The sequence below is a fragment of the Mustela lutreola genome, chromosome 11 (genome assembly GCF_030435805.1).
Source record: "Mustela lutreola isolate mMusLut2 chromosome 11, mMusLut2.pri, whole genome shotgun sequence".
Lineage (NCBI taxonomy): Eukaryota > Metazoa > Chordata > Mammalia > Carnivora > Mustelidae > Mustela > Mustela lutreola.
The window spans coordinates 34,651,397-34,673,546 of record NC_081300.1 but is presented as its reverse complement, the minus strand read 5'-3'; the positions used below and the strand labels follow the sequence as shown (position 1 = coordinate 34,673,546).

Genomic DNA, 22,150 nt, shown 5'->3' with positions numbered 1-22,150 from the left:
TGATTAAAATGGGGATGGTTGGATTTTTCTAAAAGAATACATTTCAGATTCTTCTCTCTCTTAAGAGCCCACAGCACACCCCAACTCCCTTCTTCTGCCTTACTACTCAGTGTCTGTGTCAGCCTTCCTCTCCAACCTGATTGGATGGCTCTTTGCCTCCCAGACCGAACTGGTGCTCCCTCCCTGCAGATGTTTCTTTCCTAGTCCAAGTCTGAAGTGTCCCGTCCTGTCCTACTGACCTTCTTGTTGTATCTAAATCTTGCTCACCCCTCCTGACCAAGGTCAACTCTCTTCTCTCCTTCAATCTTCTCAGACCACTTTAGCCCACAATTTTCTCTTTCTTTTCTAAACTAATAGCAGTTTCTATCTCTGCCACTCATTTGACAATCAACTATATAATGCATTGTGACAGCTCTGATATTACATTGTGCCATAGCATTATTTCCCTCTTCTGTTTTTAGGGTTTTTTTTTTTTTTATCTATTTCCTCTCACATTTTTCTTTATAACTGTAACTTCACTCAAACCTCCTTGTTGGTAGGATAGGGGTGGTATATCCCCCTTCCGATATAGTCTTTTATTAATCTTTGCTCAGTGAAGGTGTTCAATCAATACTAGTTGTTAAAATTAAGGATAGGCAGTTCTAAATGATGTTGCATTTCTCCACTTGAAATCAGAATAACAAAATATACTCATGGGGCTGACAGAAGGATTAAATGAACAATGTATGTAAAGTGCAAAGCAGTGGCACCTGGGTTGCTCAGTCGGCCTGCAGCTCAGGTCATGATCCCAGTCTTCTGGGATGGAGTGGAGCCCCACATCAGGCTCTCTGCTCAGCGGGGAGCCTGCTTCTCCTCTGCCTGCCACTCCCCCTGCTTGTGCCCTCTCTTTCTCTGTCAAATAAGTAAATAATAATAATAATTAAAAAAAAAAAAGGTACAAGGCAGAGTGCCTTCTGCTTAGTAAACCCTGGTAAATTTTATATTCCCCAGAATTAACTCCTTAATGAAAACTTTTATGTCGCAAAACTACTTGGACAGCAGTTGGACAGGAATGAATGGTTGGAGGCCTGCTTCATTCATTTATGCACTTACATCAGTCACTAAAGAGGAAGTCTTATTTTTTATTTTTTTTTATGAAGAGGTTTTAAATTTGTATTTCAGTATGCCTTTTCTTCTTATAATATCAGTTATTATTCTCTGAAGTTAGCTTTCCTAACTAAGATTATAGGAGAGATTATAATTTTCTTGACTCATTGATAATTGCTTTTAATAGTGTGATGGTCTCTCTGACAATTCAATACACTGACCACCATGAAAAAAAAAGAAAGAAACAAACAAACAAACACACGCACACAGACAAACACACCTGCAGTGCCCTTAATCAGACCTGAAGGTTCCCACTGACAGATATTTAACTCATTAATTCTGTTTGGCTGTTGATCTGACACCATCACTATAATACAATATGAACTGCTAATTATTATAAAAATCCAATGATACAATTTACCAGGTAGGAGAAAAACCCTTTTTTTTTCTTTCTTTATTGGAAGCTGCCTGCTCCTTCTCTTAAATTTGATCAGCATTTACTGTGATAGAAGAGGAAACCACAGTACCACATTTGCCTTGAGCCCTAACTAATGCAAAGGACAGTTCACTCTCAATCTATGTTATTTTTCAGATAATTCAGTACATCACTGGGTGCTTAAGAGTTTCTGTTGGTAATCTAAGAAGACAAAACAAATCTGAGATCCCGCATTTCCTCGCCTGGCTCTAGCGATGATAAGCAGTGGAGGCCAGTCCCTTCTTCCTGGGCTCTGAATCCATTTGTGTGTATGGGCACTGAAGAGCTGGCCATCCATTTCATCCTATTTCCCAAATTAAATGGGCTGGTCAGTTTCAATATTCCTCTCAGGTCCAGATTTCTTAAAAATAAAGCCACCCTTACCAGTCTTCCTTAGAAGAGTATGTGTGGCTCCTGAAGTCTGGAAACTAGTCTGGTCTGGGCTGCTGTTCCTAAGCACACACCTGGAGAGTGCTTGAGAGAATCCACCGCCTCGCCCTGCCAATGGCCTCACTGCCTAGGGTTCTACTAGTCACGGAGTCCTCCTATTGACCCAAGTTAGGTCTGGTGACCCCAGAAAGGCATCTTCTTTTGCTAGAGTCAGTTAACAATGGAGAAGCCATTTTTGTACCTGGAGGCATCACTAACCTCACTTATTCATTTACCAGGTCAACTAAACCCTGGATTGTCTTTTTGTTTCTTTCTCCACTTGCCCCTGACCTGGATGTGACCTAAATCCCTGAGCCCATGGGTGGTGACTGGGGCGTCAGGAAGGGTGGAGCTGGTGTGGCAGAGGGGGCTGCTGCCCTGGAAAAGAGGGTGGGAGCATGCGCAGAGTTGCTGCACGAGGCTTCTCTAGTGAGCCCTCTGCCTGTCAGGCCATCAGTTTCCCTTCTTTCAATATAACTCCCTTCACTTAATTCCTTGGTCCCCGGAGCTCAAAGAATGCAGCAAGGGGGGAAGAAAGGCAAGGGAATTTTCCAGGGCACAAACCTCCTTAAAAAGTTCACTTTAACTATGTGCAATGAATGAAATATTGAACAGCCAGGATATTATTTTAAAAAGGGATATTAAACAACAGTGCGGGACTGTCTGGTTATATTACAATGTCTATCTTCTCATGTGTCAGCAACAAGGAGGCCTCATTAACATATTCACAGTGGTACAGGTAGTAAAACAGTTATGCTTTGCATTGCTCAGGATGTTCAGAGCTGAAATAGATAAACTATGTGGGAGACTAGTAATAGGTAATTATTCTCTACTTACATATTCAGCCTCATAATTCTAAATTAAGGTAAGTGGAAAAAGCTTATAAAATATTCAAAGCTCCTTTATCTTTCCTCCTCCCTCTTATTAGAAACTGTGCATGAATTTGCATAGAATAAACTGAGCTCATAAATCAAAGGAGAAACTGCAAGAATGCTCTTTGTAAGTTATAATTTAAGGTTAACTGTAGCACATTTTGCTTACTGTATTATTAATGACTTTCGTTCACTCATGACAAGATTACATATTAAAAATTGTTGGTAGACAAAACTCAGTTCATAATCAATTTGCTTCTTAATGTGAGCAATCTGCGTGCATCCCTACGGCGGAGGCAGGTTTAGCGGGGATAATGGAAGGAGCGCCTTGGGAAGGACGGTTCTCCCACAGCGCGGCTCCCGCAGGAGCGTGATTGACAGGCAGCTCCAGAGGGGGCCCGAGTGACTGCCAAGGGCAGACCTGGACGCCCGCAGTCAGCGCCCGGGAGGCTCCCCAGGCCCGCGAGTTGGGATCCGCCCTGAACCGTGCCGGGTACTTTCCAACCCTGGCCGGTGCTCCGTGTGTTTTCATCCTCCCATTCTCGTTTACGGAAATTTGTCACATCTCTCTACTAGAAAATGTATTTCTTTCCCAGTATTCAGCAAACTCGATTTCCATGTGCTTTCTCAGCCGGTCGCCCTTCTCGTGCCCCCTTGTTCTCCTTCCTCTGTTTCACCGCCTGTTTGGATCTGCAGCCGGGTCCTCTCCTCGCTCTTCACGGCTGGGGCTCAGCTTTTCCGCTCTTCCTTGGAAACGCTCCTTCTCCTGCGCCAAGAACAAAGGATCGCCCACCCTGTCTCTGCAGCCGCGGCTTCGCGCCTCCTCCGCCCACCCAAGGGTCAAGACTTCCATTGGAGTCGGTTGAGATCCCCGTGGCCTTCGATGCACTTGGCCTCACTCCCGGCTGGAGAAACAGAGAGGACAGGACGTTTCCCGGTTATGCTGCTGGCAGTCAGCATGGGCGGGCTGGATATTATACTTGACTTTGTGCTTCAGCTCCAGCTCAGCCTCTGTAGATTTTTGGAGGGAGACAAGCTTGTGTGTCTTCTGAATGTGTAGGGAAACATTCGGAAATCCTACACTGAAATGTTCTATTGTTCTATTTCATTAACATATTTAATCCTAGCATTATAGGTTCAGTTGAATTGGCATCCATTTATCTACAGAATGTGTTCAAATGATGTCAAAAGCCTTAATCACACTGGAAAGACTTGAGGTTTCAGCCCCTTGGGATGAGGAACCTTTGATGTAGACAGAGTACCACCTCTAACGTCCAGAAAGCCTTGGCTACAGATTCTAAAACATCACTAGGGATTAGGGTAGAAAACTGTATCTTATTTGACACCAATTTCTAAATAACAGGACTGACTTCCTGTCGGGTCCTCTCTAGACCCAGAGGTCCTCAACGCCAGCATCTTGACATAAAAAAAATTCCAGAGAAACAGGAAATATTGAGGGGCTTCATACCAAGCCAGGGGCGGCACAAAGAGAAAGAATTTGTGGTGTTGTAAGAAAAGAAAAGAATTGAGACTGAGAAACTAGTCAGTCACAAAGTAGCACGGGCACTTGAAAGGGGAGGTGACTCAGATATAAAGAAATCCAGGACATTAATTACATTTAAATTAAATAGGGGAGATGAAATGAAAAGTCAAAAGGTACTTTTTTTTTTTTTTGCCTGATTTTAAAAATTGAGTGTTCTTAGGAGTTACGCTGTCACTCTTCTCTTATTTGACTCACCTGTTGGATGACCTCACTACTGTTTGGGCTTCAGCTCTTTCTCTTAACCCATGACACCCCCATCCCTAAACTTGGCACAGCCTACTCGACGGAGCTGCAGGCTTATGGTTTCAATGTCCTGCCTTACGTCTCCTTGCAGTTCCCACATAGCACCTCAAAATTACCATTTTCCCCCCTTCTTTCCCATCTAAACAACCCCTTGGACATTCTGTCCCCACACATGACCATGATCCATCTAGTCCCCAAGTCCCCACCTTATGAGTCTTCCTACCTGCATGGCCGTCTCCAGTCTCCAACTCTCACAAGTCCACCTGACATCTTCCAAATTGCCCCTCATGGGCAACCCCTGGGCCTTAGCACAGGCTCTCATCTGGGAGTCACTATAATCATCTCTTGGATCATTCTTTTGCTGAGGTTATTAAACACTGATCTAGTATCTGTGCTTCTATGGAATAGTTTTCTAAAACAAACTTGATCATGTCATTTCCTTATTTTAATCTGTCACTGGTTCTTTGAATGATAAATTCAGACATCTCGGTTCTGGATGCATAACCCTTATGATCTTCCTCATACTTACCTTTCTATTATCCTTTACTTTTCATCTATGGGCTTCCCCAGTTCATATCGAACATTTCTCTCCTCTCCTATCTCTGGGTCTCTGTCTCTCTTCTCTCTCTCCTGTTACACCTAAATTTTAGGCATTAACTCTTTTTATTTCACATTTAGCCAGAGGCACAGCTTTTATTTCTGTAATGTTGCCAAAATGTTAATTTAATTCATTAAAAATGTATTGTACATCTATTATGAAATTCTAGGAGTCAGGGGAGGTTGGGGAGTGAAGACAGTTAAGTAAAAGCAGAGAGAACAGGAAAACAGAGAAGACCCAGTGGACTTGGAGAATGGTTATCAGCCCCTCTTCCTTTCTAAGAGCACACCAGTCCAAGCCCTAGGGAACGGTCCTGCTGAGCAGGGGCCACTCTGTCCTGGGACCAGCTGCCATTCTAGATGGTCTGACCTTTCCCTGGGTGGAGACTGAGTGATGGATTCAAAGTGATTGGCGCCCAAGAGCTATTTTCCCAGTTTTTTAAATTCAGAGGCCCAATACCTAAAATTAACACTTGAAATGGGACTCTTGTTACTATGGCGTTTCTTTTTCACGCACTTCTCTAATTCTAGCTGAGCTGCTAGGTTAATTTGCCAAGTTCAGTTTGTCACAGGGTGGTGTTTGGTTCCTCTCTAGCCATGCGGTCCATCAGAGGGGAAGGCTTTCATCATGTTCATTAAAGTGCCACGTTGCCTTGTACCCTGGGGGGGAAGTGTTCCAGCAAACCCAGAGAGAGAAAGCTCCCTGCTCCCCACCTACATGAGTGATTTGCATTCTCATTTTGAGTGGAGCATTCCCAGAGTGTGGGGGAATGGGACTTAAGAAAAAAAGGAACAAAGGTGGGGGGGGCAGGCGGTGGGGGAATAATAGAATGAATGTCTCTATTTATGTTACTTGCTACAGATGGACAGAAAACCGTAAACATTACAATATTGAATTGCTTGGTAGCTCATTTGAAAGTTACCCCTCCAAAGTCACAAAATCATTCATAATTAATTGTCAATTGATTGATGCCGATGTATGCCCCTGGAGTTCTGAGGGGGAGAGATCAGTGTGGACTGACGCAGTCTGGAGGACCCCGAAAGAGGACCAGGACTGAAGTATGGAGTGGGAGGAGCTGTATGGTGAGGGAGGGAAAGCAATGGTGCCCCCTGGGTGACGCGAACTCACACTTCCATGAAGCTGCACAGATGGTGGGCTGAAGCGGAAGATAGACAGTATTTGGGCAAACTGTCCTTGACACAGTGCAAGTGGAGAAAAGCTTTCTTGAGAGTTGGGCTGGACTCTTGAGAGTCCCTGGGTCTAGTCCTCCAGCTTATATTCAGCTCTGGGTTCTGTATGGAAGCCTATAGAGAGCTTCCTCATTTCCCTCCTATCTAATTCCGTTCCTCTGGAGGGTGCTCATTGCTATCAACACTTTGTCGTGGATTTTTCCAGCTCTCTTTTTATGCATTTACATATGTAGAGACAGATACATATTCATGTATATATGCACATCCACAGAAATTCTAAACCTAAATGGGATCACTTCTATATATATACTTCTAATGAGTTGCTTAATTTATTGCTTACACATGTACCTTGATGATCCCTCCTTGTCAGTTGCATTCATTCCTTTTAGTTCCACGGTGTTCTATAATATGGACGACTCAGTATTTACCTAAGCACAATGTTACTGATGGGCACGAAGGTCATTTTTAATTTTTCCTTAAGGCAAAAGCCATCTTGGTATCTACAATTTTGGACCCAATACATGTTTCTCTGTAGGACAGGTTCATAAAAGTAGAATTGCTAATTTTGGTAAAAAGCCATTGGATTCCCACCAAAGTATATAATATGTGCCCATTTCCCCACATCAGTGTTATTTTTTTTCCACTTTTAAAATTGGTGTGAAAAATGGTCTTTCATTATTGTTTCAAAACACATTTTCTTGGTTACTAGTTAGGTTTAGTATCTCTTCTCTGTGATTGGATATTCTTCTTTTTCAGGTCTATTTTTATTGCTCCAAAGAAGCCATTTGTCTCATTTCTATTCCTCATTAATTAGAGTTAAATTGGTTTGACTTCCACTGAATTTTTCCTAACCATCAAATGCCTAAGCCAAGTAATGTGAAAGTGTTAAGTGAGTTAAATAATCAATTGATCAATATGTATTCACTAGGCAATTAATGCCTTTAGTCTGTGCTGGATATTGTTGGGGATATGGCTCTGGCTTTTAAGAAGCTTATATGATCTTTTAGGGTGATAAGACTCAAACTGTAATCAATGACGGTGCCGCTGTTTACTAGACCCGGAGGACTGTAGACAACCAGGGGAGAGAGAGGCTCTGCAGCTTGGAGTAGCTGGGAGAGGCCTGCTGAAGGAGAGGTAGTTGTTCTTAACCTTGGAAGCCGGATGTGGGAGGAAGATTCGTGCATTTTGGATGGGAGAAGAGTGTGAGCCAGCGTACTAAGTGGGTAAATTGTGGCTTTGAGAGGATAGCAGGGAGTGCAGCCATCTTAAAGCACAGATTACGGTCACCCATGGGACTCCATGAATTCTTAAGCTTCCGTGAATACTCGCCTAGCCCTGTCATACACACAGAGACACTGCTTCAATCAGTCCAGCTAGGTGGATTTGCCTCTGCTCATTCTTGTGGTAATTTGCCTTTGTGAGGCTGTGTTCAGGGAGTTCAGCTTTTAGGCTCCTAGTTCAGGGGAGCAGATAAGGACAGGGCGAGGCTCCACCCTTCAGAACTTCACTGGATCCCCCAGGAAGCTGCTGGATCCAGGACCTGCCTGATTGCTGCCCCTAAAGCCTCATCATTTTGTCCAGAGGTGCCATTGCTGCAATTACAATCCAAACCCAGAGTCAATTACTCACTGTGTGAATCACCCCCAAAAGATTGCTTTTTCCTTTTCCATTAGTATCACACATAATTGCACTCTGTATGGTTCCTAAACTCTTATTCCTGACTTCAATGTCCATGAGGATCCAGGGTGATTATAAAGTCCCTTCATCTCCTATCAGTGACCTCACTGACACTTCCCATAAAGTTCTTTTACTATTTTCTTCATTAGCAACACACCCACCTCCTACCATTAATTTTTCAGCTCCTTGTGAGGCAAGAATCACTGTGTTTTCCCTGCTGTTTTTTCCATATGTTCATCCTTTCTTCTTTTTCTTTGTCTCCTTATTAATGGGGAATGTTAACACTCATGTACCCTAAAGTTAGTTGTCAAGATGGTTGATTTTAATGGATCCAGCTTTCTCTTTTATAGCCACTATCAACTGCAGACCCTGTGCTTCCCCATCTCCTGGCCCTCAAGATCACCACAAGGTGCCCCAGGGCACGATCTCTCTCAGGCTTTCTCTCTGACTCATTCCCAAGTCACAGCTCTCCCCTGCTTTCCCTCTCCTCCTGCCCTTCAGGGTGGCTGTCCTGGGTATCACCTGCCTGGAGGCTTATGAAATGAGATCAACCAATTCATCATAAATAATTTAACATCTGTTAACTACCATGACATGGATTACCAAAGGTGAGTCATGGCAAGTCTTCCATAGCATGAGAGATGGAGAATGAGAAGAAGCAAGAAGGATGGTTGGGTAAGGTATCAACCTAGCTAGATGGCGGAAGGGGACAGACAGTCCTCCAGCTGCTCTCGAAAGGGCTGCAGATACTCCATTCCATATTTGGGCCAGAAATCACATTCAAAAGGCCCAGTCTGGTTTAAAAAAAAAAAATCAATCATTAGTAGGGAATTTGGGTCAGTGGTGATATTTCAAGAAAATCAAAATAGTAGTGGCTCTTCGAGACGTATCATGTGGAACCCACCTACCAGAAGAAGAGTAAAAGCGGGCTGGGGCATTCAAAGGGCAGTCAGAGCAGAAGCATGACACAACACAGAGTGTGAATAATCCAGACAATTAGGTGAACTTTTAGGTCAGGGCCCAGGGCAATGAAGTTCTGGCAGCCCGAGCCAAGGACCACTCCCTGAGAAGGAGCAAGCAGAGCAGGGCATTGGAGTGGCCATAGAGGGAGTGTAAAGGTGTTCAGAGAGCAGAGCCAAGCCCAGAATCACTTAGCAGTTTCATTAGTTTTTTCCTCCACACCTGAAGTCTAGTCTAGTCAGGAGGGTTTGTTGTGTTCTGTTTTTTTTGCAAATTGCCATCATCAAATCTTTTTACTTTAGTTTCTACGAAGGAAAAAAGAAATAATTGTATTTCTTTTTGTGTTCATATTTTATCAGTTTATATATTATTTCATTAAAACGTATCATTTTATTTTATTTTTTTATTTTTTTAAAGATATTATTTATTTATTTGACAGACAGAGATCACAAGTAGGCAGAGAAGCAGGCAGAGAGAGAGGAGGAAGCAGGCTCCCTGCTGAGCAGAGGGCTGGATGCGGGGCTCGATCCCAGGACCCTGGGATCACGACCTGAGCCGAAGGCAGAGGCTTTAACCCACTGAGCCACCCAGGCGCCCCAAAATGTATCATTTTATTTTAAAACCCCAAATGCCAAGAATATGTTTGGTCATCAACACAACTTGGGAATATGGAATTCACAGGTGGGAACAGAAGGATGTGGGCAAACCAGAGCCTCGCCTCCCCATCACACACAGTTAGTATGCTCCGGGTGTAAGAGCAAACACCAGTTTTAATCCTAAGCGTGAGATAAGTGTCATCTACTATCCCCCACTCTACTGACTCTCAGCCAGAATAAGAAGTAAGGAGCATAAGGTCCTGAAGGATGAGGGATCAAGAGTTCAAGGAGGGAATGTGGCTGAAGGATTAAGCATGGTATTAATGGTTTATAATCTAATATAAACCTATGAGTGTGTATACAGATGTGTGTGCACATGTGCACATATGTATGGTCGGTGTATTGCAAAGAAATAACTTCTGATGTTTGTGAACTCATCTGCAAGTGAAGTGGTGAAGTTAGAGATCAGATTATAAAGATCTAAGGCGTATTTAAATGGCATGGAAGTAAGAGCTAGGAAGTGCAGATCACACTTCTAAGGCATTAGGTGCCCAGGTAAAGGAGAATGAGAGGGAATTCAGTGGAGGAGCAAAGGGAGATCAAGACAGATTTTTCTGTTGTAAAGAAGTCAAGGTCATATTTATAGCTGAAAGTAGCATGCCAACTGAGAGGGATATTGGAAGATGAGGAGGAAACAGAATAAAGTGGGGTAGCAGAGAAGATGTGCTACAAAAGCAAAGGCAAAGAATTCAAATATCAGCACACTAGATGAGCAGGAGAAGCACAAAGACAAAAGCAGGGCGGGATGTATTAAAAACCCCAGCAGAGAATTCTGCAACCTCTCCAAGAAGAGAATGCAGATAGACAGATGATGGATCGATGGATGGATGGATGGATGGATGGATGGACGGATGGATAAATGGGCGGATGGGAACATTTCTCATGCAGTGAGGTTAGTGGGGATAATATGTGTACAGGGATAATAAAAAAGAGGGAATAACAACTGTTTAGGTGGCTCAAGAAAGGCTTACCAGATAAGGAAAATATTGAAATGCAGACTAAAATATGAAAAGGGGTTAACCAGGCAAACTAATGGGAAGGAAATTCTGGCCAAGGAAATAACAAGTTCAGGCTCACAGAGGTGGGAAATGCAGAGTTTTGACTAGAGGTTTGGCTTCTGAGCAGTGTACTTGGGGAGGGGGACAAAGCTAAAGCTGGACAGGCCGAGGCTGGACGAATTGGCAGGGACAAGAGCTTATTTTAAAATTTTTATTCCTATGTTAAGGAGACTGGATTTTACCCTATAGTTGGGGACCTCTGTCTGGCATTGATTTTGGAAACTCTGATTCACGTCTCTCGTGGAGTTACAGACATGATGCAACGGGGAGACACTTGGTAACCATAACGTCCTTCTCATGGCATTAATTCCTGTCCCCTGTTTTGAGGAGGTCTTTCTGCAGCCTCTTAAAGAGACATTCAAGATTTGAAGCATAAAATGGAAAGTCCTTGTTCCATAATTTAGGCCTAATGAGAATCCTCAAAAGATGTATTTTTTTTTTCTGATCTAGACAATAAGGTCCAAGTGACGTACAGGGTTAAAATGTACAGGCCATCTCTATGTACAATAAAGCATTTTTAATTTTCAGAAAGAAGAAAGAATGGGGAAAATAACAAGGAGGCTTCTGTCTGAGATCCCAAGGCAGATGTAAAAGGCTGGAAGAGAAGATAAGTATGAGCTATCGGCAGAGAAGGACAATTGCTCTCCTTAACCCAGGCAGGGGAGAATGCATCCTAAGGAAAGAAGGGTTTAGTAAGACTTTCTGAGGCTTCTGAGGCTCCTGTGAGTTTTCTTTCCTTTTTTTTTTTTTTAAAACATCGACCAGAAAGCTTTGTTGTCTAGGAAAGGGTAAAAGGATGTCTGGCTGAATTGGAATTGACAAAACTAGGCAACTCGGAGAGGGCAGTCTCAGGAGCAGCCTTTAACCACAGAAGAGAGATTGAAGGCGATGCAATCGATGGAGCCGGAGCGGGCACAGGAGGAAGATGATGAAACCCATCAAATTCGATCACTGGGCAGGAGTGGTCAGCGTCAGCTTCCTCAGCAAGGGTCACTCGATGTCAGCCTCCATTCAGGGGCTTTCACCTCCCCTGCTGATTACTTTCTTAGGATCATAAAGTTTGAGTGTCGAGAGGGAATAGCGCATGCTGCCTGCTCCGAAATTCTTTCTGGGACTGGAACATCTTTCACTCATTGTGGCTTATGTGAGTGGGTTTGCTGGTCTCACTGGTTACAGAGCTGCTGGTTCAGCTGCCTTGAGTGCTTGACTGGTATGACCTTTCTCCCTGAAGACACATTCATTTATTCGTTCATTCCTTCGTTCTTTTGTTCAGTCAAAATGTATTCCTATATTCATGGTGGGTTTCAGGAAATCTGGCTACAGATCCTTTGCAGTTTCTTTCGTCAAGAGGTGGGGTCTCTTTCCCCTGACTGAGCACTGGATTTGGCTTAACCTGAACAGGGACGGGGAGAGACATATGAAGAGACATCCCAGCTCCCCACTGTCCCTGTTGCCTCCACCATGTCTGAGGCAAAGACAGCTGACTCCATGTGGAGACAACTGGACTCAGCTGAGCCCAATCCCAAACGCTAATCCATAGGGTCTTTAGCAAACAAAGGGGCTCAAAATAAGCATTTAAACCAATGCCTTTTGAGGTGGTTTATTATGCAACCCCGGCTAACTGATATGCATGGAAGGATCCACTTGGGAAGACTCCAAGTGGAAGGGATAGAGAAATGCCTCTGCCGAGTCTCTCAGGGAAGCCAGAGGCTCACCAGAAAAGTTTAAGGAGAAGATAGTTATCTTAAAACTGTCCTTAAAAAATGATCTATGAATATCAAGAATTCAATCACAGCATTCAGGCAGAACTTCAGATAAATGTTGATTGCACTTAGAAAACATCCATCCAAATGATTGCACTGTAGCAAAGAAACAATGGTATGCATGGCACCTATCAGAAGCTAGGGCAATGTAGTGTTCTGTGTCCCTAGAAGAAAGAGATGTGGGATGTGTTTTGGCATCTCTGGAGTGATAGGTACGTGTCTATAGCAGAGCGGGATACCTCTGGCTATGAACCTGATTATATCTTGAGGTCACCTCCTTTCTCTCCTGCTCTTTTACTTTCATCAAACAATTCTAGGATTATGATTTGGCTTCCAGTATATACTTGTCCACAGGAGAGAATATGCTTTTCCACAAACACTGACATCCCATCTACTTAATAGTTATATTTCTTATTGTAAATTAATGAATTGGGCTTCTGTGTTTATAGACTGTCTCAGTAAGCTTGATTAACACATTCGTTGTGCTACACATTTGATTTCAAGCCTGTAAGCCTAGGCTGCAGAGAATGGTAAATTCACAAAACACATGCTCACTTTTCTTGAATACTTGTCAAGCCCCTCTACCAGCAATACTTGACCTCATTTGCACCTTTTCTTCAATCTGTAGCAAGGTCCAGGTCTCCTAATACTCAGACCAATGCTCGTTTCACCTCTCCGTTTGGGTAGTTATAATGTTAGATACTGTTTCTTGAGGGCTCATTAAGTACTAAGAATTGCTCTTTGGGCTTTTCATAGATTACTTCATCCAAACCTCACAATGATTACAGGAGTAATGTATTCTAATTTTATAGATGAGGAAACTGAGAGCCACAGAGCTTAGTGACTTTCACATTGGTAGAAGGAACAGAGCTGAGACTCAGACCTAGGAAGTATGGTTCAGAATACTTACCCATGACCACCAAGCTACATCGCTTATCCAACTAGGGATGCTAGGGATGAAGCTGTCTTTTTTTCATACCTCTTCTTTTTAAGAAGAAACCCAGAACATCTTCGTTCATCAGATTAAGTCCAAAGTGCTCTATATGGCTTTAAAGGCATTCTCTAATCTGGTCTAAATCTATTGATAGAACTTCAACTCCTATGTTTCATTTAACCTTAACAATTACTTGAAGTACTTTAAATGCCAGACATCAAGCTCCATGTTGATAGAGGAAAAAAAGATGAATAAAATAATTTATAACTGAAATACCATGAACACTTACAGCAAAAGAAACTCACTTCTGCATTGGGGATGCTGATGACTTAGAGAAGAGATAGGGTATCAGGTCACCTCAATGAAGATTATACTAGACTGAGAGGAAGAAGAAAACAATTCATTCCAGATAAGAAGAACAGTATAAGCAAAGACAAGATCTTAAAAGAGCCGTGGTCATTATGGGAACAAAAAATGTGCAAGTGTGATAAGAACAAGGGCTATGATTGCAATTGATGGTGAAAAAAAATAGATCACAGCTGGGTTGTGGACAGGTTAAGAGATTTAGACCTAAAGCGAAGATCTGATCTGAGAAGAGAAATTACATATTGTGATTTTTAGCACATTCACAATGAATTGATTGTTGAAACCTTGAAAACTGGCAAATCTTCACTGTAGACTTCCAAAGGGGATTGGTGGTTGAGAGGACTATCCTTTGGCTCCCTGTTCCTACCTGATAATCTGGCAACTCTGAGGGAGAATAGTGAGATGCCATGCAAACTAAACTGGTTTCCTATGCCGCATTCTGGGTCTTAATATTCACTTGAAATGCTCCTTAGTTGATTTCCAGGGTCACATACATTTGTGACAGACCTAGTATATATCCCTCTTAAATGTTTGTAAAGCTTAAGAAGATATTAAGGGCTTTGAAAATTTCTGCTTCACAAAAATGTGTTTAGCTCTACTTAGGATATTTTTTGTTATTATTAATGGAATTTCTCTTGATTCTTGTAACCACTATCACCATGACATGGGTTAGGGTTCCCTTCTGTTGAAGATTGGGAAAACTTCCATTTAATTGATGTCCTTCATGAAATGAATTATACAATATATCTTATTGCTTTTGGGGACAGAAGACAGAGCACACTACTAGCCATGTGGCAGCTGAGTCCTGTACCCTGTGGCTTATAGTGTGACTTTGTATAAATAATGGAATTGGATCAACATTCCCTGACAGATGAAGGGGCTGATGACTTCTGATTCTTCTCCAATAAGCACCACAGGATTTATCTAACATACTGATAATTTTGTATGTACAAGAATAGTTACTTGCTTTATAACTAAAGTTTTAGTCTGAGTACTGAACCAAGTCAAGACTGTATTACTGTTATGAATAGATAATATATCTATACCATCTTCTCTGGACTCAAGTGACCAGAAAAAGCATGGCTTCTGCCTTAGCCTCTACTCTTGAGTGACCTAAGAAATGAAGAATGAACCTTAAAAATATAAAGACATATTCCTACCACCAGATGCCCTAAAAAAGACTGGTGCAAAGGTCCTGGATTTGGCATCTGGGAAACACCAAGGGCACAGGGATTAACTCTGTATTGATTGAGGCCAGGTCCCTTCCATTTGTTGCAGTTATATCACATTTGGAAAGAGGATTTTAGACTAGATCAGGGTCACCACTCCTCTCTTGATCTAACTCTGTATGACCACAGTGCACAAAAGCATCACTGTACTCTCATGGCCATGAGGGAACTTTTGGGAATGATGGAGAGTTTGGAATCCTACTTCTTTCTGAAGAGACTTTGTTCCTTATCTTATCTCTTTCCTCATGTGTGTAAACTTTCACTACAGCAAAGAGTCTACATTTAGCTTATGGGTATGAGACCAGAAACTTGGAGGTTTTTATGATTAATATCCTAGTAAGTCTCCAAAGCCCATCTCCAGTGATTTGAGCCCTGTTTGCCTTCTCTGGACCATTTATGCACTCCACTTTTGATACCAGTGTACCACTGTTGAATTCACCTCCTAACTACAGAGGGTCTGCCATATTTGTTCGCAAGCTCCAGAATTCAGAGACCACCAAGCCTAGGCTGTTCTAAATCCCCAAAGAGACAACCCCTACCCCAGAGCTCCAAAAAAAGAAATGTAAAAACCGGTTTGGGCAGCTCAAATATAGTGACCTCAACTTGTCTTTCAGTTTTTGTTTTTTGTTTTTTTGTTTTTTTCCTTTAAGTAAATTACCAACAGACTAATGGTTGGGAAGGTTTGAAGAGAGTTAGAAAGGTGGGAATGTAACATGCAAAGGGAATGGCCCCGTGGATAACAGTCTTTAGGGGAGGGTCTGGTTAAAAAAATGTGCCAAGTTTAGGCAGTATAGCAAATTTTTTATTCTTTATTGTTGCTTCACTAGGACTGAGAAATCTTCTCATGGAGTTGGCAGTGAGATAGTCAACCAACTCCAGGAATGCCAATATGTCAAAAGGAAACCTTTTCCCTTCAGCAAATAAAATATTAAGAGGGCTCAACGAAAGCCAGTGGGAAGTGGCCTAGAGAAGGAGATGAAAAATTAATTTTAATGCATGGGAGACTAAGTAATTCACTTATTTCACAACCTCAATCAATTTTAATATTTTAGTATTTAATGTGAATGTGGTGTCTCTCCAATAATATTTTAAAAGTTGTTTCTCCCTTTTTGGCTTTTGTTTGGCTTTCTATTTTCTCAGCCATTTTTCTTTGTGTCTTGATAGGGAGGTTCCAGTGGATTTCACCTTACTCAAGGCAGGTATCTACCCTCACCTATTCTTACTAGTTTTAAAAGTTATAAAATTACCAAATAGGGAGCCAAGGCAGTGGGGAAGACCCCAAATCAGCTTTTAGGCAGACTGATTTTTGGAGAGGCCACTGAACCCCAAGAGCCTCTTAAGTCTTCCGGGACAGGCCATTGTGTGGAGAGCAAAATGGAGTCATTTAGTCATTAGTTGCTCAGATATCAGCCCAAGAGGGGAAGCTGTCTGCCTTTCTCCACAATTTAGACACTTATCTTACAAATTCACCAAGCTCCGTGATTTCTGAACAATGCCAGCTGTTAGGGAGCCATTTCCCTGGCATTTTCCCCATAATTTGATTTGAAAGGAAAAGATTAAACTCAGTCCGACCCAGAACTGTCAGCCCAATGCCCTCAAAGAGTTTGACAGGAAAAGAAAAGAGAAGAAAAAAAAAAAAACACAACCAACCTTGCAGACTTTTAGATGAAGAAATCACCTGTACCTGTGCATTAAGGAGGACAGTAAAGCACAGTCCATAGGCCAGACAATGAACGTGGATAGGACCAACCATAGAGATTTCTCCTCCCAGAAAGATGGATTAAAGTGAAGGCTGGGGGGGGGGGGGGGCTTGTGTGGCTCAGTCATTCAGCATCTACCTTAGGCTCAGGTCATGATCCCAGGGTCCTGGGATCTAGCCCCACAAGGGGCTCTCCGCTAGGCGGGAAGCCTGCTTCTCCCTCTCCCACTTCCCCTGCTTGTGTTCCCTCTGTGTCTCTCTCCATCAAATAAATAAAATCTTAAAAAAAAAAATAAAGTGAAGACTAAATTCACTGTCCTTGATGTCTACCTTTTGTGTAATGTTAATTTTAGGAAGAAAATTTAGATTGCATTTAAATGGTGATCTGCTGGTACTAGTATGCTAGCTTTTTAAAGGTAGTTATAACAACCAAGTTTTCCAGGTTGTGGTGATGCCTCTTCCAATTCAGTAACGAGCATTCTATTTATTTTTCCAGATCTGGTAAGTACAAGTGTCAGAATGTTTATACTTTGTTGAATACTTGTTTTACTTAATTTTCCTCTCACAAGAATGATTTAGATGATAATCTTACCTGTGCTTCTCTGGTAAGATCATTGATTCCTAAAGAGGTTAACTTGTTCAAAGTGCAGTAGCTAATAAATGCTATAGCTCGGTTTGGGTGTAACTTCAAATCCTGGAGACTTTGTCAACATATTATGCATTGTCACTGTAAAAGACAGTGAAGAACTGTTATAAAAATTCTAATCCAACAGTATGGTTTTTCACTTATACTGTTGTTCATATTTTTTCAAAATATGCATGCTTTAAAATATCCTTTTTTTTTTAAAAAAAAAGATTTTATTTATTTGACATAGAGATAGATCACAAGTAGGCAGAGGCAGGCAGAGAGAGAGGAGGAAGCAGGCTCCTTGCTGAGCAGAGAGTCCAATGTGGGGCTGGATCCCAGGACCCTGGGATCATGACCTGAGCTGAAGGCAGAGACTCAACCACTGAGCCCCCCCAGGTGCCTCCTCCTTTCTACTCTTAACCTGTGAAATAAGGTTCTGACAACCCCAATGCCTTTTGCTCCTGTGGGCTATATTTGTCAGTATTACCAGTATTAGATCCCAGGATGCTGAGATCATGATCTGAGCCAAAGGCAGAGGTTTAGCCCACTGAGCCAGGTATCCCTAAAATATCCTTTTTTTTTTTTAAAGATTTTATTTATTTATTTGACAGACAGAGGTCACAAGCAGGCAGAGAGGCAGGCAGAGAGAGAGGAGGAAGTAGGCCTGATGTGGGGCTCAATCCCAGAACCCTGGGATCACGACCTGAGCCATAGGCAGAGGCTTTAACCCACTGAGCCATCCAGGCACCCCCTAAAATATCCTTCTTGAACTTGACTCTATTGCCCTTTTTCCCAGGGCTATCTCTCAATTTATTAAAGGACACTTGGAGGATACCACCATTGCCTCTGTTAATACCACCTCTCAATGTAGGAGCAACTCAAATATTTCTAATTTCTTTTGATAAATAACTCAGTGTTTAATATCAGAAATGTAGTATATATTCCATAACCTAACACAACATAAAATATCTTCCAGTTTAAAAATAATCCAATTTGCCTTATTTCACAGGTGAAGAACTAGAACTAGACATGAACCTCCTAGCCACAAAGTTTATTGGTGGCTAAACTGGGGCTGGATCCAGGACTCATGTACCCCAGTCCCTTGATTGTCCTAGTGTTACATTACAAAAGCATTAATAGTTTCATTTTACATCACTTCCTAGGGTAATGAGACCCATAGATGTAAATATATATGTTTATACATATGTATTTGTGCATATACATTTTACCATGTACATTAGCACTTTTATTTTTCCTCCCAGTGTCACCCTTTTTTACGCCACATTTCATATATCTTCCATGTTTTCAACAATTAAGACTTAAAGTTTCCCTGTTCCTTCATTCGCATCTGTGCATAGGACAGTTCTGACAAAACATTAAGTCTTCATTAATTATTTAATGATTGATTAATCCTCTTTGAGGTGAATTTGCAGGTATTTATAATTTTAAATTCCTCAGTATGTCATTTTTATTATTTCCTATCTATTTATTTTTATTGGTAGACTTCCATCAAACTCTGAGGTCATCTTGTGCTGAGACACTGAAAGCCATATTCCAAAAGCAACTAGGGCACCATAGAATTTGGTTCTGTTAATAACTCATTTGACATTGCTGAAAGTTACTCAATCTAAATTTCCATTCCCATATGCCAACACGTCTCCCAATGATCAAAAGAAATGAAACTGCAGTAAATAACAGAAACACTTGACTTAAAACCCAAGGGGGTGCCTCTGTCTTCATTTTGAGTCCTCCAAATTGGTGTGAGGGAGTGGGGACTTGGTGTGAAAGGAGACACCCACAGGAAGTGGTCAACTAAGAAAGTATTAAGGGGAGATGATATGAAAAAGGAGGGTAGTAGAGAGACTCCGGATTTTAATAGGGGTTTCCATTTGCTTAGGTTCCTAAGTAATTTATTTATTAAGCAATGTGGAAAGATAGAATTTTGTCTTTCAGAATTCCCAGAGATTGAAGGGCAGGCCAACCAACCTATAACTACAAAACACAAATCATTCCACCTAAGGGTGTGTGTGTGTGTGTGTGTGTGTGTGTGTGTGTGTGTGAGAGAGAGAGAGAGAGAGAGAGAGAGTCACATAAATAACATTCTTGATTCCTTTAACTGCTTTGTACCTGAAAGGACATGGTATGTCTTACAGAGATTCACAGACTGTAACAACATAAGATATTATGAATGGATAAGAACAAGAATAGAAAACAGAAGAAATTTAAAATGAAGCTAAGAATGAAGCATATATCAAATGTGTATCATACAAAAAAGTACACATTTGATGTAGGCAGGGCATTAGAACTCTAGGGTCAAAGTGTTCTGACATATACCACCGCTGTGACTCTAGACAAATTTGTTTTCTCTTGTTTAGACAAGTTGGACGTGATTTTGTATGTACTGTGTTTTCAAACACTTACAAGATGTTGTCCCTGTCCTGGCAGTCTAGATGGGAAAACAAGATTTGCTCAATGGAAACAATTAAAATTTACTTTTCTAAATATATCCTCACGCATGTTTCATCTCACTCAGACCTCCATCTTTTCCTCTTTGCTTCTGGTTTAGCCAACCTGATGTCTCTACTCCTTTCGGTACCATCTCGCGGAAGGTTACAGTAATAATAAGGCTGTTGTGATTTGTCACTCTTTACTTCAGATGAATAACAGGTTCTGAGTATTCCCACCATCACTGATAGGAGGGCATCTTCATCACCTTGGGCAGTAACCATCTGTTGCTGTGTTTTATGCTTCTGTTATTTTTCTTTTGACCAAAGCCTTACCCTGTCACAGTTTTTTTTTTCCCCCCTCCCAGATCCTCCCTATATCTAAATCATCCAGTGCCCTAGGCATTGTGTCCCCATATTACAGCTTTTGTCATTTCTATCTCTCTAAATGGCTGCATTTGCTCTCACCCCTTGGGGTTTTACTCTCATTTAACTTTGACACATATCTTCATTATCTCCCTGAGAGGAACTCCAGGGGCCTAGAATGAACTGCTGAAAGTGCCTCATACAGTTTCCCAGAGGTGGTAGCAATTGGGTGATGCACATTTTAGAGGAGAGAATTGTTAGATGTTGAAGGAGCACAGCTGTGAGGCACTCTTGGTACTCACTATTGAGAAGGAAGCCAATGCTGGGATGACCGGGGTTGGGAGAAATTAAGTCTACCCTAGGGTTCCGAGTGGGAACAGAATGCTTCTTAAGGCCCACTGCTTGAAATTGAGTAATAATTCTACCTGACAAAATATGAAGTTTGAGTCCATGGTACTCTATCCAAGAGGACAAGGCTATAGAGATTTCCTGGAAGGAGTTGGGTTTCAGTTATTACACAAGTTATCAATGGCTCAATGATGACTATGACACACATCAGGTCTCATGGGGCACTCAGAGGGTCATGGTAAGTCCCTACTTAAATAGCTATCTGCAAGAATCTTGTGGTTTTTTTGTTTTGTTTTGTAATAGATTGGAATGAATCCACATAGGCACAGCTATGTTCTATTGCCAGGGAAGTTCCTATTTAAATATTTTAGATCATAAGTCCATAAATTTTTATACATCTGTTTTACCTTTTTAAGAGGAGTTACTGAAAATTCAAAAATTGAATTGTCAACATCATTATAACAAAATACTTAGTGTTACACTTTTAACCATGGTATTATTGGGAATTTTTAAGTTAAGTAGGGCTATCTAAATTACTGTCAATGACTCCAAGATACAGTGATTCTTAGCTTGGCTTCTTAGAAACTATTTTCATTGTTTTACTGTCATATCTATATCATAATAATAAACAAACAGGGTTTCGGAGGGGGGTGGGAGGTTGGGTGAGCCTGGTGGTGGGTATTATGGAGGACACGTATTGCATGGAGCACTGGGTGTGGTGCATAAACAATGAGTTCTGGAACACTGAAAAGAAATAAAAAAAAGGTTCATGTTTGTATGCGTATATATAATATATAGCGACATATATACACTTTAAATACTTTTTTCAGTTTGTAAAAATAGATGTGACATCAATTTTGAGATTTAAAATTTCCAAGGGTCAGTGTTTTTAATGTTATATAAATTCTTATATAATTCTTATATAAATTCTAAGTTTATGTAGTTGAAATAAGATTTTTTTTTTAAAAAGTCTTATTTATTTGTTAGAGAGAAAGAGAGAGAGCACTCACAAACATGGGGAGCAGCAGGTTCCCTGGTGAGCACGGAGCCCTATGTGGGAATCAATCCCAGGACCCTGGGAACATGACCTGAGCCAATGGCAGATGCTTAACCAACTTAACCAGCCAGGTGCCCCAAGATTTTTTTTTTTTTTTTTTTTAATGGCCCAGAGAAGTTTAGGCCATTCAGTTACCTGAGGGGTGGGTGGAGTGTGTACAGAGAAGCTGTTATCACCCACCTTTTCACTGTCAATGGCAAGTCCAAATGTAGATTCTCTTCCTAGTCTTGGGAAAATAGATACAGTTGGGGAAGAACACCACTTTCCTGAATCTGAAAACAATGCTGATTGTGAATTTCACAGCACGCCAGGTGATCTGACACCATGGCTACGGTGCTTTTCCTGAGGCTCTGGAGTTTTGCGCCTTTGTGCCATTCCACTTAGTAATTCCAAGAGCACTGACTGCCAGTGAGGCATGGCAGAAAAACGTTTCTGGGTGTCTCAACCTCATGTTTGTCTCAGAATCAAACATTAAGAATTAGACATGTCCTAAGGGATAAGTCATTGGAATAAAAAGAATGTTGACTGT

The 22,150-nt window shown here is 41.5% G+C and overlaps 1 long non-coding RNA gene across 1 annotated transcript in view; it reads right to left on the bottom strand.

The window, feature by feature from the left end:
• LOC131811815 (uncharacterized) overlaps positions 1 to 21,941 on the bottom strand; it is a 66,855-nt gene extending 44,914 nt beyond the window's left edge. The window contains exons 1-2 of the long non-coding RNA XR_009346123.1: positions 21,802 to 21,941; positions 17,371 to 17,505 (exon numbers count right to left, since the gene is read on the bottom strand). This is a non-coding gene — a long non-coding RNA (uncharacterized LOC131811815). The remainder of the gene's footprint in view (positions 1 to 17,370; positions 17,506 to 21,801) is intronic.
• Positions 21,942 to 22,150: the final 209 nt, after the last annotated feature.